The sequence below is a fragment of the Megalobrama amblycephala genome, linkage group LG13 (genome assembly GCF_018812025.1).
Source record: "Megalobrama amblycephala isolate DHTTF-2021 linkage group LG13, ASM1881202v1, whole genome shotgun sequence".
NCBI classification, from domain to species: Eukaryota; Metazoa; Chordata; class Actinopteri; order Cypriniformes; family Xenocyprididae; genus Megalobrama; species Megalobrama amblycephala.
In genome coordinates this window covers 18,108,895-18,120,098 of record NC_063056.1, presented here as the reverse complement: position 1 = coordinate 18,120,098, position 11,204 = coordinate 18,108,895, and positions in this window count along the sequence as shown.

Genomic DNA, 11,204 nt, shown 5'->3' with positions numbered 1-11,204 from the left:
CACCTGTCATTTTTTAAAGGGGAGTGTTTTATCATCACCTTGCTTGAACAAACATCTAAGCTTAATAGGAATGAAACAAAACTTCTCGCAAATCTCTCATCTGAAAGGGGCATATACTGTAGGTAATCACAGCAACAGAATATGTTGTCAAACAATTAATCGCATCCAAAATAAAAGTTTGTTTACATAAAATGTGTACTGTGTATATTTATTATATATATATATATATATATATATATATATATATATATATATATATATATATATATATATATATATATATATATATTAGGGGTGTGACGAGACGAGACTCGAGATTGAGTTCACGAGATGAGACAAGATTTTTATACACTAATTTTAAGAAATCCTCAATGGTGAAATACATGACTAGAAAAAATATTCTGCAGGTGTATTTGAAATGTTTTAACTAATCATCTTAATGAATGTGATTTCAGTTCTACTTTCTTAGTATGACTTATCATGCAGTAAAAGACAACAATACTCAAGCACTGTAAAAGGTTTTGTCACTAACTCAACTGACTGACTTCTCTTCTGTATGATTTCAGTCTCTTCTAGATGATTTATGAGCTTCTACAACTTTTGACCCCCTAAGTGAACTCCTTTCCACAAACTGATCATAGAAATAAAAACAGTATGAATAAAAATGGTAACACTTTACAATAAGGTCTCATTTATTAACATTAATGTATTAACCAACATCAACTAACAATGAGAAATATATTTGCTACAGTATTTAATAATCTTTATGTTAGTTAATAAAAATAGTCATTCATTGTTAGTTCATGATAGTTCACAGTGCATTAACTAATGTTAACAAACGAAACCTTACTGTTTGTGCTTAATAAGATTAAGAAAAACTATTATTCATTTTTATGGTAACACTTTACAATAAGTGCAACCATAATCACACTCTCTCAATATTCAAAGTGCAAATAAGACCAAATTTTTCTTTGATACAGAGCTAAGAGATGGTTACAACTACACTGCCCAGCCTAAAATAGCTTTCATATTGAGAGATATTTGCATTCATCAAGGAGCCGCTTTCAAAATGCGGGGTATTGAAATCGCGTTTGAATCGCGCGCGCGCGTTTACTTTCACTTTTAGCGATCGCGCGTAACTCTGTAAATATGGAGCGGCGGCGACCGTTATCCAACTGAATTAAATGTTTTTTATTTAAATACAAAGCAAAACGACAGTGGAGGCGTAATGTAAACGAAGCGGTGGCATATTTATTCTTTCCTAATCATCCTAACACTCTGTCATGGCAACATCACCAGACTACTTTTCGCCTCGACGAGAAATCTCATCACAGTTGATTGTAGCCAAATTTTACCTACATAAATGTAGATTTGTTAAAGTTTCTCCATGTTTTGAGGCATTTAAAAATGACTTTAAAATTTTATTTAAATCCTTAAAACAGCTAAAAATGAGGAGTGCCTTAAAGCTCTCTAAATTACTGGCAATATATATGGATTAACCCCCCTGAATTTGCTTTTCATGTTTGTTTTTGTTTAGATTTTTGTTTGTTTGTTTGTGTTACTATTATCTTGTTTACAGTATGCTGCTTGGTCTTAGTATTAATGTCTATCATTGATAATATGTTAATGCCTGTTTGTTATTTGAAATGACTTAATAAAAAATAAAAAAATCTCATCACATATTAGTCTCGCGAGATCTCGTGCCACGAGATCTCGTCACACCTCTAAAAATATATAGCCTATATATACATACACACACACACAAACATACATGCTTATATTAAAGAAATATTTAATATAAAACTAATATATTTTATATATAAATATAATATATTTTTGTTAAATTATACATGCACGTGTGTGCATTTGTATATACGTAATAAATATACACAGTACACACACATATATTATGTAAACACAAACTTTTATTTTGGATGTGATTAATCGTTTGACAGCACTAGCATTTTTGCATTTACCACCAAATGAGGCCTGAATATAATTAGGGGCTTTTCACACCTTTCGAGGTTATATACAGTATGTACATATGTAACCCTGTTCCCTTCTCAGGGAACCCAGTTAACCCTGAGACATTTTTACATATAAAAATGCAAGATGTGGAAAAGTGAAATGGAAAAACAAACAACAACAAGAACAAAAACAACAAAAAACTGGTATTTTTTTAGAAGTTTAACTACTTTTAACTGCATTTTTTAAGTAATCAATGGCTGTATTTGAAAAAAAAAAAAAAAAAACCTATACCCTCTTTTGTTATTCGTTACTTTAGCTCACTAATATATCATGATATATCATATGAATATGAGTGAACAAATTCAGACACTGAGCATGCCGGAAGGTCTGCAGAAGGTATACAACCCTCACAGTGCATGGGTATTCTCTAGTGACTAGCCATTGAGTGTACATCGGTAGGCTTGTTATTGAGATGCATTATGGGATTGAATGAGTGCACTCGATAATGTCCACTATGGTTTTGGACACCACTACAAATGGATGTTGCAGTGCACTATATAAAGGTATAGGGGCAATTTTAGACAGAGCAAGTGTTTTTGAACAAAAAGGTTGCGTGAAAGATTCAATGAATCACTCAGTGTTTTTGAATGATTAGGCTATACATATATATGTCCGGTTTCGCAGACAAGGCTTAAGCCTAGTCCCAGACTAAATGCATGTTTGAGCTGTCTTAACTGAAAGCCATTGTTTTTTCTTAAGATGCACACCAGTAATGTTTTTCTGTCCAAATTTAACTAAGGCCTAGTCCTGGCTTAATCTAAGCCCTGTCTGTGAAACCAGGCCATATATTACTATATTACTACTAGATTATATATAATGTATTACTAGAATAATAATATTACTAAAAAATACGATATAAAAGTAATCTGTTTTAAACTGAATTTATATATCATTTTAAATAATCTCAATTTTCTTATATACGTAGGCCTATTTATTTATTTTATTTCTTTGTTTCATTTTGGTAGAGTGCAGCTGAAATTACAAGAGCAGCGGTCATGCTGTGGACACAGGGAGGAATATTTCACAGCGCTATCTCTGCCTGCTTTACAATGCCCCGCTTCTGCTCGTAAAAATGAAGTATGGCAATGCTGAGTGGAAATACATTACCGCCATAAAGCACTCTACCACGCCCGCAGTACTCCGGGAACACACCTCTCTCACACAGAACAAGAGAGAGAGACTGTTTTGTTGCTGATTAGTTGCTAAAAAAGACAGGGACTGTGATAAAATGGGACAAAGGCAATAGTCACTGACTATCTGGAGGCTTGTTAGGAACAGAGGGAAGCTAGTTCATGGATGGAAATATCCACAACTCAAACACCTTTAGAAAACCCATAAAAATCCTTAATTACCTCTTTGGGGCCGTAATAGTGTTAAAATGACTATGTTACAAACAGAGAAAGATTCTACATACAGATGCAGAAACAGTTTCAAGTGTAAACACCATAATACACACAAAACCAGTATATTTAATTAATCAATGTAGCTCATTATAAAATAACCCTCACATATTCACATTTTTATTTGGCGATATTTCCATTTCTGCTGACTGAACCTTTTTGATGACTGCATAAGACTCCTATAAGCCCCAGCATTTCACAGCTAATTTCTTCCTCTTAGTTTTCTGATAAAGTTTAAATCCAGAGAGCACTGATAACAGAGGCACTTTTGCTTCAGGCACAAAAGCAGTCTTAAACTAACCTGAAACATGGCAGCCTATTTTACGAAAAAGCCCTGCATTCATTAAATCATCAGTGATTCACTGACACCTCCTGTGTGACTTTTGACAGATATGAGGATGATGAGGCTGTCTAAATGAGTCTGAGGAATGGCAGGAGGATATTAATAACTTCCTTTTTACAGGTTTTTCCTTAAATCTTTTGCAGGGTTTCTGTAGTGTTCTCATCTGGAAGGTTTTCATGAATGTGCAGATTGAAATCTGAGAAGTACATTTATACACTTAATTTGATGTGAGCAGCTGTACGTTGTCCTGGAAAAAGATTAAACGGGCTGTATTTCATATTTTTTGTAGTTTTGTATTTCCCCCCCTTGAATTCCACTAGTCAGGTTTTTTTTTTGCACTACAAAAGAGTCATTATGTAGTTTTAAACCACTATTTTTAAACTTTTCACCATTATTACAGTCTATTTTGCTAATATATAAGATGTATCTATGTAAATTATTTACAATTGGCTAAACTACATGTAAAATAGTTCACACTTTCTGGTAGATCAGTATTAATACAATAATGACACTGTGGACATAACTACGGAGCCCCTAAAGGGACATGGTGAAGTAAAAAAAATATGAGAATGGAGAAAATTTTTGTCAATGCTCTTGCATTTTCTCACACGTTTTGCATTCCCTATGAGAAACTTTGCGCTTGCTCGCAAAACAATGTTTCTTGGGGAAACGCAAAACTTTTCCCCCCCATCTCATATTTTTTTCCATCACCATGTCCCTTTAGGGGCTCTGTACATATCAGAATATATGTATATACTTCATTAAATTGTTTTCTTTTTCTGTATTCACTGTACACTGTAAACACACTGTATTCAGAACCTTGTTTTCCATTATATTTCCATCATATACATTTCATATTTTCTAAGGGGTCAGAGTTTGGCTGCTTGGCAAGGTCCAGTTAGCTCCTGTTGGTAGATTCTCCTGCCAAAAAGCATCTCTCTCTATTGACGTTCAAAAATTGCAGTGTATTATGTAAACATTTAATTATATTATGGTAGATATTTTGTCAGTGCCCATTTTCTTTGAAATGATCTTAAAAGCATGAAATGGGCTTATGTTTATCCCTGTCTGCTGCCTTTGGCGTCACAGCTCATGTACAGACGGGGACAGTCATTAGTAAAGAGCTTGGGACTGTGGCATCAGTCAATCAGCACTGCCATTACGTCATTTTCCTGCAGCTGATCAGTCAAAATGGCATTTACAGCTCAGGTGACTGGCTCAAAAACTTCTACCGCAATTGAAACTAAAGACCCTCTTGATTATTTCATATCTGCAATGTGAGCGCTTAGACACCCATCAAGAAGCCGAAAACACACATAGCAAAACCTTTCTTTATTTCCAGCATGCTGACTTTAACTGCAGGGTGGATTCATTAGGAACTCTGAAGACCAAAGTATACTTCACTTTTTACGCATACGTGAGGGTCAGTGTACAGTGCACGTGACGCGAATTTTATCATCAGAAGAGTACGTGCGTATTGTATGCACACCGCGCGCAGGTCGCACATGCGCATTACATTTTTTTGCAGTAATTTGTTTATCCACAAGGTGGCAACCATGCCCTGGGCCGTCGATTCACAAAGAAAAAGAAAAACTGCATAAACAGAACAGAACAGAACGTAACACATGCAAGCTACAGCGACAAATATATGAAGGCCTACAGAGATTGTGCGAAGAGGTTAGAAAGTACCCTCATTTGTACAACTCTAGCATGAAAGAATACAAAGGTGTTTACATGGGTTGTAACTTGTGGCTAGAGATAGCTCAAAACTGCGCAAGCATCGAATACCTGTGTATGCGTACGACTCAAATTAAGTATATTTTCCAAGGCTGTGCGTTCGACTGTGCACGTACAGTAGTGCACGCATAAAAAAAATACACCCAGGGTTTGACACTAATGAAATTCAGCCATCCTAGACAGTTGAGTGCACTGTCTGGCCAACTAATCATTCTAATTAGCTTAATTACTCAATTAGCTACTCAGGTATAACAAGCTGCAGCATGTACTGTAATACCCCTTAAAAATCCAGATAAATAAAGGTCAAAATAGTAAAGATCTATCCGTTTCAGTGGTACTAAACCACAAGCTGCTCTGTAGTGTCATAACATTTGGAAAATCACATCTATCATGGTAACACTGATCTGAATAAATATCTCTTCCAAATAACAGGGATTAATTGTTCAAAGGGAAGCTATATTGAACTGGCAGCTATGTGGTCAGAAGCCATAAAATGCAAAACAAATTAGGCAGCCTTTTTTCTCCAAAAAATAATTTCTGTGACACCACTGTTCAACCATACCACATTAATGGCTTTGAGAGCTTTGTAAGCAGCTTATGATATACACTTATGAAATATTTGTTTACAGAGAGATAAAGGTAGATTCAGAAGATTAGAACATCAAAGTGCATCTCTTTCTCTCTCTCTTTACTGTACAAAGCAGACAGAGTTTATACTGGCCACAAGCCATCAGCTTATTAGTCCTGACATTGCACTAATGAAGAGGAAAAATTCTGCATCTATACAATCCCCAGACTTTTTTTTTCTAGCTTCCCCCTCCCTCCCTCTCTCTCTCTCTCTCTCTCTCTCTCAAGCCAACCAGAATCTGACCAATTACATGAATCTATTACAGCAAAATGAAAACATCCAAATGTGCTTGTGTCTGGTCTTGCTTTTCCAACTTTCAAATGAAATTAGACACAAATTACATTTCAGAAACATTGCTTCTGGAAACCAAAAGACACCGGCAGATTGCTTCTGCTTTCCCACAGAACACTATTCAACTGTGCCATCTCTCGTAATGATCACATTCGAAATTAAGATATGCGTCTGTTATTATAAACTTTTCATTTTTATTTACTTTAAAAGAGGATTTTAAGAATTTGAGAACCGAGAGCCTATTTCAGGTGTATACTGAATGCACAAAGCAGCTGCAGAGAATCCAAAGGCCTTTGAACCGACAAAAATAACTGGGAAAAACAAGCGACTTTAATCGCCTCTGCAACATGTGCAGCATTCCCTCACAATGGTTTTATCTATAAAAGCAGCAGCAAGGTCCTGCAAGACAAATTGATATTAATGCTAATGTCAATAATGATGAGAGACGAGCGCTATGCCATGTGAAGTTGGAGTATGCCCCCGTGAATTCTGGGTAATTTGTCGCTCGGTCCCAGCGCAGTAATGTGCACGAGAAAAAAAGGAGATCTGACAGGATTTGCTTTGTGGATGAAAAGATGCTCTCTATCTCTCTCTCTGTCTTTCCCCTGTTCTTGCGTTTTTTCATTTTTTTTTTTTTTATTGAGAGATCAAGTCGATGCGCTGGTGCAGCCTGCGGCACGCTGGGCTAATGATGAAAGAGAGAGCATTGCTGCTTCTATCATGTGCTGGATGTGTACGAATATATGAGCGTGTGTGCGCAAGCTTCAAATCCAGCTACTAACACTTTCTTCGCTCGCTCGCGCGCACGTGCGGTGTTAATCTGAGCATTGATGCTATAGTGAGAGGATAAGTGAGGACTCAGATTCTGCTGTGCCGTGGCAGAACTCTTCGTACTCGTGCGGCTTTTGAGTGACATAAACACGGCTCAGTGTTGATCGATGTGCAGACATCAGCACACCCCAGAGATGGATCATCTACAGCCGCTGAAAACACTCCCAAGATGAGGCTGAAAGCTCTCCGCCATCACACCGATAACACTAGATATTGTGCACTTCAGCTATCTCACTCACACAGCATATGCATAAAACACAAGATATCCGGCAATCTCTTTCTCGCCCCAGCGGGCACACGTACACACGCGGCTCCGGGGTAAGCGAGGACGGGGAGAATAAGAGCTGATTTCCAACAGCAGAGGTTATTATTTGGTTATCATATGCTTGTATTTCAGGATTTTTATTTTTAGGGATAGTTCACCCATAAATAAAATAAAATTCTGTCATCGTTTACTCACCCTCATGTTTTCCCAAACCTGTATGACTTTCTTCTGCGCAACACAGATATTTTGAAAAATGTTGGTAACCAAACAGTTTTAGTTACAATTGCAGAACACTGATACATTTTTCAAAATATCTTTTATGTTCCACAGAAGAAACAGTCATACAGGTTGGGAATGGCTTGAGGGTGAGTATGTTATGATAAAATTTCATTTTTTTGTGTGAAATATCCCTTTGATTTTATTCTGGTTAGGATGACACTAGTCTCAGCCTCAAACGTCACGCCCACGGACTGTTGGCTGAACGTCTGAATATGGCACACTTAACTGGTAACACTTCTGGTGTTTCGAAGTCGTCATCTGGTTGGTTGAATTCTACAGGATGTCCGGGAGACGTGTGTGTCGCGTTCTTTAACGGTCCTGTGATGCCAAACCCCCTAATGGAAGAAGAAAGCCATCATGTTTACAACTGTGACAACGAGCAGGATCAACTAAATGCTTGACTTTTAAAAGTATGTGAAGTTCACGGCTCAATTGTTGCTGTAAACTTGCACTACATTCTTGAATTAATTATGTATTAGATGCACGGCGGTCTGTTATTGTAGGGACATCGACTTTACATTTTCATGCCTCTAAACATGACGCGGAACAAAACAAACTGTGATTGGTTGCGTTACATGTCAGTCAAACATCCTCTTGGGCAGTCCTTGGCCAGTGAAACCTGTGATAGAGTCCAGACCTTCTGTCGTCTGGCTACACAAGACTAGGATGACACTAGTCATATTTACCGCTGTTCGTCGAATCCAATCATTTCAATAGGAATCCAGGTCGTACAACTAATCCATATGAATTGAGCAGTTTAGTCCAAATTTTCTGAAGAGAATGGATCGCTTTATATGATGAACAGATTTAATTTGGGCTTTTATTCACATATAAACATTGATCAGAGAACATAAACAGAAGTTCAACCTTACTTGCTTTGATGCGTGAGAAGAAACCTCTTCCAGAAGCTCAAACGTGCTGCGTAACACGAGAACGTACCTCATTGGTTCTCACAAGCGTCAAGCAAACATGCTTGAGCTTCCGTTTACCACAAATGATGTGTGAGTTGATGAATTTATATGTGAATATAAGCCTAAATTCAATCTGTTTATCATTTAAAGGGATAGTTCACCCAAAAATGAAAATTTGATGTTTATCTGCTTACCCCCAGTGCATCCAAGATGTAGGTGAATTTGTTTCTTCAGTCGAACGCAAATTATGATTTTTAACTGCAACCGCTGCCGTCTGTCAGTCAAATAATAGCAGTGGATAGGAACTTCAACTATAACAGTAAATAAAACTTGCTAAGACAAATCCAAATTAAACCCTGCGGCTCGTGACGACACATTGATGTCTTAAGACACGAAACGATCGGTTTGTGTGAGAAACCGAACAGTATTTATATCATTTTTTACCTCTAAAACACCACTATGTCCAACTTCGTTCAGCTTCCTGTTAGTGAGGTCAAAAAACGCGTTCTGACGACGGAAGTGATGTCTCGCCCATATACTTCAATGAGCGCGAGACATCACTTCCGTTGTCAGAGCGCGATCAGACCTCACACACCGGAAGCTGAACGGAGTTGGACATAGTGGTGTATTAGAGGTAAAAAATGATATAAATACTGTTCGGTTTCTCACACAAACCGATCGTTTCGTGTCTTGAGACATCAATGTGTCGTCACGAGCCGCAGGGTTTAATTTGGATTTGTCTAAGCAAGTTTTATTTACTGTTATAGTTGAAGTTCCTATCCACTGCTATTATTTGACTGACAGACGGCAGCGGTTGCAGTTAAAAATCATAATTTGCGTTCGACTGAAGAAAAAAAGTCATCTACATCTTGGATGCCCTGGGGGTAAGCAGATAAACATCAAATTTTCATTTTTGGGTGAACTATCCCTTTAAAGCGATCTTGTCTCTTCAGAAAATTTGGACTAAACCGCTCAATTCATATGGATTATTTTTACAATCTCTTTATGAACATTTTGAAGCCTCAAAGTGTCAGTTGTGTAGCTGTCAATGGAGGGACAGAAAGCTCTTGGATTTCATCGAAAATATCTTAATTTGTGTTCCGAAGATGAACGAAAGTCTTACAGGTTCGGAACGACATGAGGGTGAGTAATTAATGACAGAATTTTCATTTGGTTAGGTGAACTAACCCTTTAAGTTGGTCACACAAATTTCGACGCGTTGACCAACAGAAAGCGACTTCTGTGCTTTATACACCGCTACACTAAAGACAATGCGACGTTTTGCAAGAATTTAGCTAAAGTAACTGCACTTAAATTTGTTTATATCATAACTGATTTGACTTTTGTGTTTTCTAAAAATATAATTTATAGAATTTTTTTTTTTATATATAATTATATAATTTAATAATATTTACACTTTATTAAGCATCCAGAAGTTTCATAAAAATATCAGTTTTCAGTTTCTGAAAAGAAACAGAAACATCACTAGCCAGGTTTCTATCCCAGTTTTAATGTGAATTTTAGAATATTGAATAAAAATGCTGGATGGAAACACCAATACCAAATAAGATCAAACTGAATCTCCAAAATGTGTTTATACGCTTACCTAAGGTAGCCAAATCGCACGTTAACTACTGTACAATGGAAACACGTGCTGAATGTGAAATCGTATACTAGTTCTGTCACAGAAAGATATTGTCAAAGTACTAGAAGCTGTATAGCAACTAGTATGCGGTTTTGAATTCAACAATGCACTGAATAAATTCCCAGATGCAGGGGAAAAAAAAAGTAATGTGATGTTGCCTCAAGTCACGTGACTAATAATTTGCTCATAAAAGACCCCTGTGTCTAATTTCCATTTCCTTTTTATTTTAAGCCAATTTCTCTGTAATTGATGATTTAGATTTTTTGAACAAATACAAAATGCTGACTTAAATAATAATAATTACAAAGATAATATTATATTAATAATCTAACTACCCATTTATCTATAGACTAAGTTCAGTTTTAGAAAAGGGAAATTGTTTTAAGACAGAAACACACTAATAAGCATGCAGGCTTGCACATATAATTCATTCATACGTTTTGTATCACAGTATAAGCATTGATAATGATATTGTGCAATACTGTGTGCAGTTTGTATTTGTCATTTTAACTGACAAGGAGAGGAAGATCACAGCTCATCACGGCTTATGACTCTGTGTACAGAGATGGTGGCTTATATAAGGTCAGGTCTGGTCTTCAAAGATCAAAGCTCAGATCACATCGCTCAAAGGAAGAGAGAGGGGGGAGGTTTAGAGAAACGCGTACCGAGGAAGTGAAGAAAGTTCTTACCAAGATACACAGGCATGTGTGGAAGGCAAGACACTCATTCTCACCCGCACAGACACACACACACACACACACACACACACACACACACACACATAAACAAGCCTTCCCATGTTCACATGCAAATACAGTTACAGGATAAAAAAGCAAAGGCAATGAG